The sequence below is a fragment of the Mesoplodon densirostris genome, chromosome 8 (assembly GCF_025265405.1).
Source record: "Mesoplodon densirostris isolate mMesDen1 chromosome 8, mMesDen1 primary haplotype, whole genome shotgun sequence".
NCBI classification, from domain to species: domain Eukaryota; kingdom Metazoa; phylum Chordata; class Mammalia; order Artiodactyla; family Ziphiidae; genus Mesoplodon; species Mesoplodon densirostris.
Window position 1 is genome coordinate 116,639 of NC_082668.1, and position 14,904 is coordinate 131,542.

Consider the following 14,904-nt stretch of genomic DNA (forward strand, 5'->3'; position numbering starts at 1 on the left):
AATGCATAGGACACTAACCCCAGCTGGTCACAGGTAAACTCTGCCACGTGGATTACTGCATGTTTTCCTGCTGGAAGACCACACATTCTCGAGTATCATGACTGCAGTGTATGTGGGCTCTTCTTTTTTCTGGATAAAGGTTAGATAATCACCTAATTTTATGAGAAATATATAAATTGTATTTGCATATTCTTCAGGTTTTTATTTATCCATTCTCTTTCAAGTCCTAAGGGCAAATATTAAAGTGATTTCCAAGAGGGTGGTAAATAAGACAGCTACGTTTATGCTCCAAAATTAGCAATAAAGCATAATACAATTGTAAATGCATTAATGTGTGATTAATATGTAGATACTATGTAAATGCAATTTTAGTAATGCTTTGTGGAGAGCTTCAGAATCTAGGTATTTAAAAAAAAAAGAAGAAGGAGTTTTTGAAACTCTCAGGGAATTATATAGAAGTCTTTGTGTCTATAATTATCAATCTGGAATAATGCATTTTCTCAGAAATAAACTAGGCATAAAATTGTAGGAAAAAACTTCATGAAATGAAAGAGCATGTGAGATGGGCATACAAGAAAAAGAATATTCTCAGAGAATAATGAACAGTGTGAAGTTCAGCAGAAGTGTAATACAGATTCAAAGAGTAAAACTTTGGAGAGCCTAATTATGAGTTCCTCATATTGCATCTTTGGAGAGACGGTAGTCATTTGAAATATGATGTTATAAGATGACGTTAACATACTTAAATACTTTTGTTTAGAAATGACCACTTAGAACCAGAATAAATGAAAGAGAGCACAAAATTATGTTTTTGTTGATTTTTGAAGATCTCAGGTGAGTGCTGATAATTTAAATATATATGATGTCAGGCTTCCCTGGTGGTGCAGTGGTTGAGAGTCCGCCTGCCGATGCAGGGGACACGGGTTCGTGCCCCAGTCCAGGAAGATCCCACATGCTGCAGAGAGGCTGGGCCCGTGAGCCATGGCCGCTGAGCCTGCACGTCCGGAGCCTATGCTCCACAATGGGAGAGCCCACAACACTGATAGGCCCGCGTACTGCAAAAAAAAAAAAAAAAAAAAAAAAAAAATGGTGTCTTTCACTGCAAAATAAAGGAGCTGTGGAGGATTCCTGGAATGAATGTCAATATTATGACAATAGTATGAGTGTGTTTAATGTTTGGTAATTACAATCATTGTTGCTTTTGCTGTGGTCATCCATTTACAATGTTTGGTGTCAGTTGATTTTTCTCTTGTAAAAATAAAATGCAGTCTGTGTGTGTGGAAAAAAAACATACATGATGTCGTGATAAAGTTGTATGTAATTTGAGATCTGGCAAAAAGCATTTCTTTTCTGTAATGCTAGGATGCTATTTGGACATTTTTGCAAGAAAGAGATTTCAGGATGTAAATCTCGTGTCTCTAAGGTGGGAAGCCAGTTCATGGTGGAACATTCTATTAAACTTGTGTGAGTGCAGAAATATTTCTTTGGAAGAAAGAGGTCATGAATCCCTTTTTAACAGTTAGTGGTTTATAGTATACTGAATGAGCAAAATGGGTATTTCTGAACTTTAGAAAAAAAAAATATAGTTTTTCTGCATTTATATTATGCAGCTGATATAGAATATCAAAAATTCTTTATTTTGAAAAACAATGTAATCAATTTGACATAATTCATATATATTGAACCTGTGGTACACACACACAATAAAACATACATTCAAAAAATCTTTTTCGGGCCTCCCTGGTGGCGCAGTGGTTGAGAGTCCGCCTGCCGATGCAGGGGATACGGGTTCGTGCCCCGGTCTGGGAGGATCCCATATGCCGCGGAGCGGCTGGGCCCGTGAGCCATGGCCGCTGGGCCTGCGCATCCGGAGCCTGTGCTCCGCAAAGGGAGAGGCCACAACAGTGAGAGGCCCACATAACGCAAAAAGGGAAAAAAAAAAAAAAAAAAAAAATCTTTTTCACTTAAGAAGTATTTTCTAGTGTAGTTGATTTACAACGTTGTGGTATTTTAAAATACATGTTTATTAGAGTAAAATTGCTTTATAACACTGTAGTAGTTTCTGCTTTACAACAAAGTGAATCACCTATATGTATACGTATATCCCCATATCCCCCCGTCTTGAGGCTCCCTCCCAGACTCCCTATCCCACCCCTGTGGGGGACATAAAGCACCGAGCTGATCTCCCTGTGCTATGCGGCAGCTTCCCACTAGCTCTTTTACATCTGGTCGTGTATATATGTCAGTGCTACTCTCTCACTACGTCCCTGTGTCCCCTTCAGCCCTGTGTCCTGAAGTCCGTTCTCTACATCTGTGTCTTTATTCCTGCCCTGTCACTAGGTTCGTCAGTACCATTTTTCTGAATTCCATATATATGTGTTCACATACAGTATTTGTTTTTCTCTTTCTGACGTACTTCACTCTGTATGACAGACTCTAGGTCCAACCACCTCACTACAAATAGCTCAATTTTATTCCTTTTTATGGCTGAGTAATACTCCATTATATATTCAGGCCATATCTTCTTTCTATATTCATCTGTCGATGGACATTTAGGTTGGTTCTATGTCCTGGCTATTGTAAATAGTGCTACAGTGAATATTGTGATACATGTATCTTTTTGAATTATGGTTTTCTCCAGGTATATGCTCAGTAGTGGGATTGCTGGGTCATATGTTAGTTCTATTTTTAGCTTTTAAGGAACCTCCATATTCTCCATAGTGGCTGTATCAGTTTACATTCCCACCAACAGTGCAGGAGGGTTCCCTTTTCTCCACACCCTCTGCAGCCTTTATACATTATTGTATTAATTTCTGCTGTGCAGCAAAGTGATTCAGTCATATATATATATATATATATGTATATATATATATATATATATATATATTCTTTTCCATTATGGTTTATCACAGGATACTGAATATAGTTTCCCCTGCTGTACAGTAGGTCTTTGTGGCTTGTCCATCCTATGTAGAATAGTTTGCTTCTGCTATTCCAAAACTCCCAATCTTTCCATCACTCTCTCCTTGGCAACCACAACTCTGTTTTCTATATCTGTGTGTTTGTTTCTGTTTTGCTGACATGTTCATTTGTGTCCTGTTTTCGATTCCACATGTAAGTGATATTATATGGTATTTGTCTTTCCCTTTATGACTTACCTCAGTTAGTATCATTATCTTTATGTCCATCCATGTTGCTGCAAATGGCATTATTTCATTCTTTTTTATGTCTGAGTAATATCTATTGTATACGTATACCACACTTTCTTTATACATTCATTTTTTAATGAACATTTAGGTTGTTTCCATGTCTTGGCTATTATAAATAGTGCGTCTATGAACATAGGGTTTTATATATTTTTTTGAATTATAATTTTGTCTAGATATATGTCCAGAAGTGGGATTGCTAGATCATATGGCAACTCTCTTTATAGTTTTTTTGCGGAACCTCCATACTGTTTTCCATAGTGGCTGCACCAACTTACATGGCCACCAACAGTGCTGAAGGGTCCCCTTTTCTCCATACCCCATCCAGCATTTGTTAATTGTAGATTTTTTTTAATGATGGCCATTCTGATCTGTGTGAAGTGATACCTCATTGTAATTTGGATTTGCATTTCTCTAATAATTAGTGATGATTAGCATCTTTTCATGTGCCTATTGGCTATCTGTATGTCTTCTTTAGAGAAATGTTTATTTAGGTCTTCTACCCATTTTTCCATTGAGTTATTTGTTCTATTGTTATTGAGTTGTAGGAGCTGTTTGTATAGTTTGTAAATTAAGCCGTTGTCAGTCTCATCATTTGCTAATATTTTCTCCCAGCCCATAGGTTGTATTTTCATTTTGATTATGGTTTCCTTTGCTGTGCAAAAGCTTATAAGTTTGATTAGTTCCTGTTTCTTTTTTGCTTTTACTGTAAGTCCGCTACGTATGAACAAGTTCTGTTCCAAGAGTGCGTTTGTAAGTCCATCTTGTTTGTAAGTCCAACAAAGTTAGCCGAGGTACCCAGGTTACACAGTCGGCTATATGGTATTGTACCATAATAGGTTTATAATACTTTTCACACAAACAGTATATAAGAAACAAACACAAAAACAAAGAAGACATTTTTAGTCTTACAGTACAGTAACTTGAAAAGTACAGTAATACAGTACAACAGCTGGGATACTGGGGCTGGCATCGAGGGAACAGGCGAGAAGGGTTACTGATTGGAGGAGGGAGAGGAGGTGGGAGATGGTAGAGGTGAAGGATTATCAGCAGTGGGAGACAGGGGGCAAGCTCCAATTTCACTCCTACCTGACATGGATGACACAGGTTCTGGTTCCTTGCTGGATTTAATTCTATCTACCCTCTTGAAAAAATGATCCATTGATGTCTGGGTCGTAGCTCGTTTCTTCTCATCATAGATGATGACATGGTAGCACTGGTTTGCATTCTGAACGGCTGCTGCCACCTTTGGGTTCCATTGTAGGTTCGAGCCCTGTGCCTCCAAAACTAACAGTGCCTCCTCACATTTAGAAGATGCCCTTGGCATTTTCTGTGTCGTGAATCTCTTCAGTTCTTCAGTTACTTCTTCTTCCTCCTGTCCCTCTTCATCCTTTCTCTGCGCCTCCAATTCCATCAGTAAGCTCCTCGTGTTGCACAGCAAGGAGTTCAGTGAAATCGTCCTCTTGCAGATCTAGCTCCAGCTTCTCACTGAGGGTCACTACGTTGCTGAAGACCTCTTCAGACTTCTGATCTGCCTTCTCAAGTCCACAAACATCATGAACAAACTGTGGGCAAAGGTTCTTCCAAACCCCATTCATGGTGACCAACATACACTCACACCATGCAAAGTCAATGTTTTTTATGGCCTTGTAGATGTTATAGTCCTTCCAAAATTGTCCCTAGGTTCTTCCTGATTTCTCACTTACCTTTACTGCCTGACAAAAAGTGTGACATAAATATTATTTCTTGAAAGTCGCTATAACTTCCTGGTCCATAGGATGGATGAGCAATGCAGTATTCGGTGACAGATGCACTACTTTGACGTTGGGAAAAGTCATCCATGAAAGGGGCGTGGCCCAGAGCATTGTCAAGCAGCAAAAGAATGTTTTTCTGGGACGTCCTTCTCCGAGCAGTATTCCTCTACATCTGGGATAAAGTGTTGGCAAAACCAGTCCTGGAACGTGGCCTGTGTAATCCAGGATTTGGGGTTACACTTCCACACAATAGGAAGAGAGTCATTGGCTATGTTTTTAAGGGTTCTTGGGTTCTCCGAATGATAAACTAAGAGAGGCTTCAGCTTCATATCACTGGGAGAATTGCCACCAAACAACAGTTAGCCTATCCGTTGCTGCTTTACAGCCCGGCATCAACTTTTCCTTCTTACTGATGTAGCTTCCGTCTGGCATCCTCTTCCAGTGCAGTTGTGTCTCATCCCCATTAAACACCTGGTTGGGTAAATGCACACCATTATCAATAATTTCTCAAAGTGTTTCAGGAAGTTCCTGGACAGCTACCCTATCTGCACCTGCTGCCTCTCCACTTACTTTTACCTTGTTGAGGTTGGCTCTACTCTTGAACCGATGAAACCAGCCATGGCTGGCATTAAAAAATATGCCCTCTGATTCTTTCCCGTGTTTCTTCTTCAAGTCTTCATAAAGGCTTTTAGCTTTCTCTTGAATCACCGTAAGCTGAGCAGGATTTAGCGCTGATGTTGATCCTGCACCTGCACACTGAGAAGTTTCTCCATCTCCTCCATCACTTTTCCGTGCTTCTTTGATATTTTGTCATGAGCATTGAGTATTATATTGGCTGTGGGTTTGTCATAAATAGCTTTTATTATGTTGAGATGTGTTTCCTTTATACCCATTTTAGTAAGCGTTTTTATCATGAATGGATGTTGAAGTTTCTCAAATGCTTTTTTGGCATCTATTGAGATGATCATTTGTTTTGTGTTTTTCCTTTGTTGATGGAGTGTATCATGTTGATTGATTTGCATATGTTGAAACAACTTTGTGACACGGGGGTGAATCAAATTCGATCATGGTGTATGATCCTCTTATGTGCTGTCAGATTCGGTTTTCTAATATTCAGTTGAGAATTTTTGCATCCATATTTATCAGAGATATTGGCCTGCAATTTTCTTTTTTGCTAGTGTCTTTCTCTGTGTTGTTTTTTTTAAGTCTTTATTGAATTTGTTACAGTATTGCTTCTGTTTTATGTTTTGGTTTCTTATTTGTGAGGCATGTGGGATCTTAGCTCCACCACTAGGCATTGAACCCACACCCCCTGCACTGGAAGGCAAAATCTTAACTGCAGGACCACCAGAAAAGTCCCCATCTGTGTTTTTTTATTTTTCAGTAAATTTTTTTATTTATTTGTTTTTGGATGCATTGGGTGTGTGTTGCTGTGAACGGGCTCTCTCTAGTTGTGGCGAGTATGGGTTACTCTTCATTGTGGTGTGCGGGCTGTTCACTGCACTGGCTTCTTTTTTGCAGAGCATGGGCTCTAGGTGCGTGGGCTTCAGTAGTTGTGGCTATCAGGCTCAGTAGTTGTGGCTCGTGGGCTTTAGAGCACAGGCTCAGTAGTTGTGGCACACAGGCTTAGTTGCTCCACGGCATGTGAGATCTTCCCAGACCAGGGCTTGAAACTATGTCCCCTGCATTGGCAGATGGATTCTTAACCACTGTGCCACCAGGGAAGTCCCCCCCATCTGGTTTTGATATCAGGGTGATGGTGGCTTCATAGAATGTCATTGGATGTATTCCTTAATTTTCAATCTTTTCGAAGAGTTTGAGAAGAATCAGTGTAAGTTTTGCTTTGTATATTTGGTAGAATTTGCCTGTGAAACCATCTGATCCTAGATTTTTGTGGGTAGGGAGTTTTTGTAAATTACAGTTTCTATTTTGCTTGTAGTGATCAGTCTGTTCAAGTTATCTATTTCTTCTTGATTCAGTTTTGTTTGGCTGTAAAAAACAACATATATTTTTAAGTTATGTTAGCAGCTAAATACTTACCATGTATTAGACCACAAAAGAGCAGAGAAAAAAATATTAAAGTATTTTTTCAAATAGAAAAAGTATTGAAATATTCTTAAGAAATTGGGATAATAGTACTAGTTACAATAATGACAAATTGTTCTGAAATTAAACACTACTTTATCTAAGATGCATATCATATGCTTATCGTTTTACTGTTTTTAAATACATGGAATGTTTTCACCTTTCTAAAGTAATTATTTTATTTTACCTGTATATTGGGAAAAAATTTTAGTTGCACATAATATAAAAAATTACACTTTAATAGGAGACATTAATCCATTTACCTTTGCTGTAGTATTGAAAATACTTAGGTTTAGAGTTACCATGTTATTGAGTACCCTTTTTTTAAATTTATTTATTTATTTATTTATTTATTTTTTGCGGTATGTGGGCTTCTCACTGTTGTGGCCTCTCCCGTTGCGGAGCACAGGCTCCAGACGTGCAGGCTCAGCAGCCATGGCTCACGGGCCTAGCCGCTCCATGGCATGTGGGATCTTCCCAGGCCAGGGCACGAACCCATGTCCCCTGCATCGGCAGGCGGACTCTCAACTACTGCGCCACCAGGGAAGCCCTATTTATTTATTTTTAAAGAGACTTAATTTGGGGGAGGTATAAATTATTTATTTATTTATTTATTTATTTTTAGCATCTTTATTGGACTATAATTGCTTTACAATGGTGTGTTAGTTTCTGCTGTATAACAAAGTGAATCAGCTATACATATAAATATATCCCGATTTCTCCTCCCTCTTGCATCTCCCTCCCACCCTCCGTTTCCCACCCCTCTAAGTGGTCACAAAGCACTGAGCTGATCTCCCCATGCTATGCAACTGTTTCCTACTAGCTATCTATTTTACATTTGGTAGTATATATAAGTTAATGCCACTCTCTCACTTCGTCCCGGCTTACCCTTCCCCCTCCCCATGTCCTCAAGTCCATTCTCTACGTCTGCGTCTGTATTCCTGTCCTGCCCGTAGTTTCTTCCCAACCATTTTTTTTCTTTTTTTAGATTCCATATATATGTGTTAGCATACAGTATTCGTTTTTGTCTTTCTGACTGACTTCACTCTGCATGACAGACTCTAGGTCCATCCGCCTCACTATAAATAACTCAATTTGATTTATTTTTATGGCTGATAATATTCCATTTTATATTGAAGACGTGCAAAATCTTTTTTATCCATTCATCAGTTGATGGACACTTAGGTTGCTTCCATGACCTGGTTATTGCAAATAGAGTTGCAATGAACATTGTGGAACATGATTCTTTTTGAATTATGGTTTTCTCCAGGTATATGCCCAGTAGTGGGATTGCTGTGTCATATGGTAGCTCTATTTTTAGTTTTTTAAGGAACCTCCATACTGTTCTCCATAGTGTCTGTGTATCAATTTACATTCCCACCAACGGTGCAAGAGGGTTCCCTTTTCTCCACACCTCTGCAGCATTTATTGTTTGTAGATTTTTTGAATGATGGCCCTTCTTACCTGTGTGGGATGATACCTCATTGTAATTTTGATTTACAATTCTCTAATGATCAGTGATGTTGAGCATTCTTTCATGTGTTTCCTGGCAATGTGTATATCTTCTTTGGAGAAATGTCTAATAGGTCTTCTGCCCATTTATGGATTGGCTTGTTTGTTTCTTTGATATTGAGCTGCAGGGGGTGCTTGTAAAGTTTGGAGATTAATCCTTTGTCAGTTGCTTCATTGGCAAATATTTTCTCCCATTCTGGGGGTTGTCTTTTCATCTTGTTTACGTTTTCCTTTGCTGTGCAAAAGCTTTTAAGTCTCATTAGGTCCCATGTTTTTATTTTTATTTTTATTTCCATTTCTCTAAGAGGTGGGTCAAAAAGGATCTTGCTGTGATTGATGTCATAGAGTGTTCTGCCTATGTTTTCCTCTAAGAATTTTATAGTGTCTGGCTTTACATTAAGTCTTTTATCCATTTTGAGTTTATTTTTGTGTATGGTGTAAGGGAGTCTTTTAATTTAATTCTTTGACCTGTAGCTGTCCAGTTTTCCCAGCACCACTTATTGAAGAGGCCGTGATTTCTCCATTCTATATTCTTGCCTCCTTTATCAAAAATAAGGTGACCATATGTGTCTGGGTTTATCTCTGGGCTTTCTCTCCTGTTCCATTGATATATATTTCTGTTTTTGTGCCAGTACCATACTGTGTTGATTACTGTAGCTTTGTAGTATAGTCTGAAGTCAGGGATTCTGATTACTCCAGCTCTGTTTTTCTTCTCAAGATTGCTTTGGCTGTTCGGGGTCTTTTGTGTTTCCATACAAATTGGGAAATATTTTGTGGTAGTTTTCTGAAAAATGCCATTGCTATTTTGATAGGGATTGCATTGAATCTGTAGATTGCTTTGTGTAGTATAGTCATTTCACAGTGTTGATTCTTCCAATCCAAGAACATGGTATATCTCTCCACCTGTTTGTGTCATCTTTGATTTATTTCATCAGTGTCTTTAGTTTTCTGAGTAAAAGTCTTTTGTCTCCTTAGGTAGGTTTATTCCTAGGTATTTTATTCCTTTTGTTGCATGGGTAAATGGGAGTGTTTCCTTAATTTCTCTTTCAGAGTTTTCATCTTTAGTTTATGAGAATGAAAGGGATATCTGTACATTAATTTTGTATCCTGCAGCCTTACAAACTTCATTGATTAACTCTAGTAGGTTTCTGGTAGCACCTTTAGGATTCTCTATATATAGTATCATGTCATCTAGTGGCAAACAGTGACAGCTTAACTTCTTCTTTTCCGAGTTGGATTCCTTTTATTTCTTTTTCTTATCTGATTGTTGTAGGTAAAAATTCCAAAAGTGTGTTGAATAATAGTGGTGAGAGTGGGCAACGGTGTCTTGTTCCTGATCTTAGTGGAAATGGTTTCACTTTTTCACCATTGAGAACAATGATGACTGTGGGTTTGTCATATATGGCCTTTACTATGTTGAGGAAAGTTCCTTCTATGCCTACTTTCTAGAGGTTTATCATAAATGGCTGTTTAATATTGTCGAAAGCATTTTCTGCATGTATTGAGATGATCATATGGTTTTTATCCTTCAGGTTTTTTAATATGGTGTATCACATTGATTTGCATGTATTGAAGAATCCTTGCATCACTGGGATAAACCCAGCTTGATTATGGTGTATGATCCTTTTAATGTGCTGTTGGATTCTTTTTGCTAGTATTTTGCTGAGAATTTTTGCATGTATGTTCATCAGTAATATTGGCCTGTAGTTTTCATTATTTGTGACATCTTTGTCTGGTTTTGGTATCAGGGAGATGGTGGTCTCATAGAATAAGTTTGGGAGTGTTCCTCCCTCTGCTATATTTTGGAAGAGTTTGAGAAGGTTAGGTGTTAACTCTTCTCTAAATATTTGATAGACTTTGCCTTTGAAGGCATCTGGTCCTGGGCTTTTGTTTGTTGGAAGATTTTAATGACAGTCTCAATTTCAGTGCTTCGGATTGGTTTGTTTATAGTTTCTATTTCTTCCTGGTTCAGTCTTGGAAGTTTGTGCTTTTCTAAGAATTTGTCCATTTCTTCCAGGTTGTCCATTTTACTGGCATATAGTTGCTTGCAGTAACCTCTCATAATCCTTTGTATTTCTGCAGTGTCAGTTGTTACTTCTCCTTTTTCATTTGTAATTTTATTGATTTGAGTCTTCTCCCTTTTTTTCTTGATGACTCTGGCTAATGGTTTTATCACTTTTGTTTATCTTCTCAAAGAATCAGCTTTTAGTTTTTTTGATCTTTGCTGTTGTTTCCTTCATTTCTTTTTCATTTATTTCTGATCTGACCGTTATGATTTCTTTCCTCTGCTGACTTTGGGTTTTTTTGTTTGTTTCTTTCTTTCTCTAATTGCTTTAGGTGTAAGCTTAGCTTGTTTATTTGAGATGTTTCTTGTTTCGTGAGGCAGGATTGTATTGCTATAAACTTGCCTCTTAGAACTGCTTTTGCGGCATCCCATAGGTTTGGGGTCGTCATGTTTTCATTGCCATTTGTTTCTAGGTATTTTTTAATTTCCTCTTTGATTTCTTCAGTGATCTCTTGGTTATAAAGTAGTGTATTGTTTAGCGTCCATGTGGTTGTATTCTTTTACAGATTTTTTTCCTGTAATTGATACCTATTCTGATAGCGTTGTCGGAAAAGATACATGATACAATTTCAAGTTTCTTAAATTTACCAATGCTTGATTTGTGACCCAAGATATGATCTATCCTGAAGAATGTTCCTCAAACACTTGAGAAAGAGTGTATTCTGTTGTTTTTGGATGGAATGTCCTATAAATATCAATTAAGTCCATCTTGTTTAATGTATCATTTAAAGCTTGTGTTTCCTTATTTATTTTCATTTTGGATGGTCTGTTCATTGTTGAAAGAGGGGTGTTAAGTCCCCTACTACGATTGTGTTACCTTCGATTTCCCCTTTTATGGCTGTTAGCCTTTTCCTTATGTATGGAGGTGCTCCTATATTGGGTGCATAAATATGTACAATTGTTATGTCTTCTTCTTAGGTTGATCCCTTGATGATTATGTAGTGTCCTTCTTTGTCTCCTGTAATAGTCTTTATTTTAAAGTCTCTTTTTTCTGATATGAAAATTGCTACTCTAGCTTTCTTCTGATTTCCATTTGCATGGAATATTTTATTCCATCCCCTCACTTTCTGTCTGTATGTGTCCCTAGGTCTGAAGTGGGTCTCTTGTAGACCGCATATATACCGGTCGTGTTTTCAGATCCATTCAGCCAGTCTGTGTCTTTTGGTTGGAGCATTTACTCCATTTACATTTAAGGTAATTATTGATATGTATGTTCTTATTACCATTTTCTTAATTGTTTTGGGTTTGATATTGTATGTCTTTTCCTTCTCTTGTGTTTCCTGCCTAGAGAAGTTCCTTTAGCATTTGTTGTAAAGCTGGTTTGGTGGTGCTGCATTCTCTTAGATTTTGCTTGTCTGTAAAGGTTTTAATTTCTCTGTCGAATCTGAATGAGATCCTTGCTGGGTAGAGTAATCTTGGTTGTAGCTTTTCTCCTTTCTTCACTTTAAATATGTCCTGCCTGTCCCTTCTGGCTTGCAGAGTTTCTTCTGAAAGATCAGCTGTTAACCTTATGGGGATTCCCTTGTATGTTTTTTGTTGTTTTTCTCTTGCTGCTTTTAATATTATTTCTTTGCATTTAATTTTTGAAAGTTTGATTAATATGTGTTTTGGCATGTTTCTCCTTGGGTGTATCTTGTATGGGACTCTCTGCACTTCCTGGACTTGATTAACGATTTCCTTTCACATATTAGTGAAGTTTTCAACTATAATCTCTTCAAATATTTTCTCTGTCTCTTTCTTTTTCTCTTCTACTTCTGTGACCCCTATATTCAAATGTTGGTGTGTTTAACATTGTCCCAGAAGTGTCTCAGATTGTCCTCAATTCTTTTCATTCTTTTTTCTTTATTCTGCTCTGTGGTAGTTATTTCCACTATTTTATCTTCCAGGTCATTTATCCATTCTTCTGCCTCAGTTATTCTGCTATTGTTTCCTTCTAGAAAATTTTCAATTCCATTTACTGTGTTGTTCATCATTGTTTGTTTGCTCTTTAGTTCTTCTAGGTCCTTGTTAAACATGTCTTGTATATTCTCCATTCCAGTTCCAAGATTTGGGACCATATTTAGTATCATTACTCTGAATTCTTTTTCAGGTAGACTGCCTATTTCCTCTACATTTGTTTGGTCTGGTGGGTTTTTACCTTGTTCCTTCATCTGCTCTGTGTTTCTCTGTCTTCTCATTTGGCTTTGTGGACGGTGTTTGGGGTCTCCTTTACGCAGGCTGAAGATTCGTAATTCCCGTTGTTTTTGGTGTCTGCCCCCAGTGGCTAAGGTTGGTTCAGTGGGTTGTGTATGCTTTCTGGTGGAGAGGACTGGTGCCTGTGTTCTGGTGGGTTTGTCTGGATCTTGTCTTTCTGTTGGGCAGGTCCGCATCCAGTGTTGTGTTTTGGGGTGTCTGTGACCTATTATGATTTTAGGCAGCCTCTCTGATAATTGGTGGGCCTGCATTCCTGTCTTGCTAGTTGTTTGGCATTGGATGTCCAGCACGGGATCTTACTGGTCTTTGAGTGGAGCTGGGTCTTAGCATTGAGACGGATATCTCTGGGAGGCTTTCGCCGTTTTGATATTACAAGGTGCCCAAGGTCTCTGGTAGACCAATATTCTGAACTCTGCTCTCCCAACTCAGAGGCACAGGCCTGACACCCGGCTGGAGCACCAAGACCCTCTCAGCCACACAGCTGGGGGTGAGAGCAAGAGCTAGCTTTGGTACATCTCAAAGAACACCAATGAGATTCACTCACCATTTTCTCTCCATCAGTGAAGAAAACAAAATTCAGTGTTCGGTGAGTCAGCCACCTTGGTAGCCAGCCTCCAAGAAGGCCCTAATCATACCCTAATTATCTCCCAGTCATCATGCACCTGTGTGCCTCCTCACAGTTGAAAAGGGCTGATGTTTTAACTAATAAGACATTGCAGAAATGACAAAGTGCAGCTTCCAAAGGTATAAAAGATATTGAAGCTTCTGCTTTGGTTTCTGCTAGATCACTCATCCTGGGGTAAGCCAGCTGCCATGTCATGAGGACACTCAAGCAGCCCTAAGGAGAGATTCATGTGGCAAGGAGCTGAGGCCTCTTACTTACAGCCACATGAGTGAGTCATCTCACCAGTCACAATACTTAATTTTATTTATTTATGGTTGTGTTGGGTTTTCGAGGCTGCACAGGGTTTCTCTAGTTGTGTCGAGCAGGGGCTACTCATCATTGTGGTGCATGGGTTTCTCCTTGCTGCGGTTTCTCTTCTTGTGGAGTATGGGCTCTAGGTGCGTGGACTTCAGTAGTTGTGTCATGCAGGCTCAGTAGTTGTTGCTTGCAGGCTCTAGAACGCAGGCCAAGTAGTCGTGGCACATGGGCTTAGTTTCTCTACAGCCTGTGGGATCTTCCCAGACCAGGGATTGAACCCCTGTCCCCTGCATTGGCAGGCAAATTCTTACCCACTGAGCTACCAGGGAAGTCCAGTGTGCTCTTTTTTAAACCTAGTCTGTTTTCATTATTTTCTGTCTTAACTGTTCTATATTAAATAAAAAATAATAATACTCCTTTCTACCCCTCCTCTTTGAGGATGATATATGAAGAAGTATGTCTTATTTATTAATCTGAAATTTTCACCTTACTTTTAAGAAGTAATCACAGTGTCAAGTATTTAATACCTTTCACTTCCACCTTGAAAAGCATGGATATTAAAGTGCTAATATAATTACCTTCCCTAGTCTATCATTTTTACTTTTTGTTATGTATAAAAAACAACTAAAAATATGCATGGTTTGTAAGGAAATGACAAATTTCAGAAAATTCAGAATCTGCATACACTCTATACGTAGCTTCCAGATACAGACACAGAAAATTGCCAGATACTCAGAGCCCCCCTTGTCCAATTCTAGTGACTCCCCTTAAGGTTTAATATTGTTCTGGTATCTAACAAAAAGTTCACTTTACCTGTATTTTGTATTTTATATAAATGTAATGGCACAGTAAAATCACTTTTGGATTGGGCTTTTTTATTTTATGTTGTTTATGAATACGCCTATATGGTTGCCTGTTGTTGTTGTCATGCACTGACACTGTTGCAAAGGATTCCATAGTGTAAATATTTAACTATTAATTAATTTTTTCCAAAATGTATTACAATATGAGTGATTTTCAGTTTGGGTCTATTGAGAATTGCACTGGTATATACATACTAGAACTTGAGCTTTGGTGATATGTGTATAAATTATTGTTCAATATACATGTAGTAGTAAAATTTTTGACTCATAGCTTTCATCTGTTTATCTTTTAAGATACTTCTAA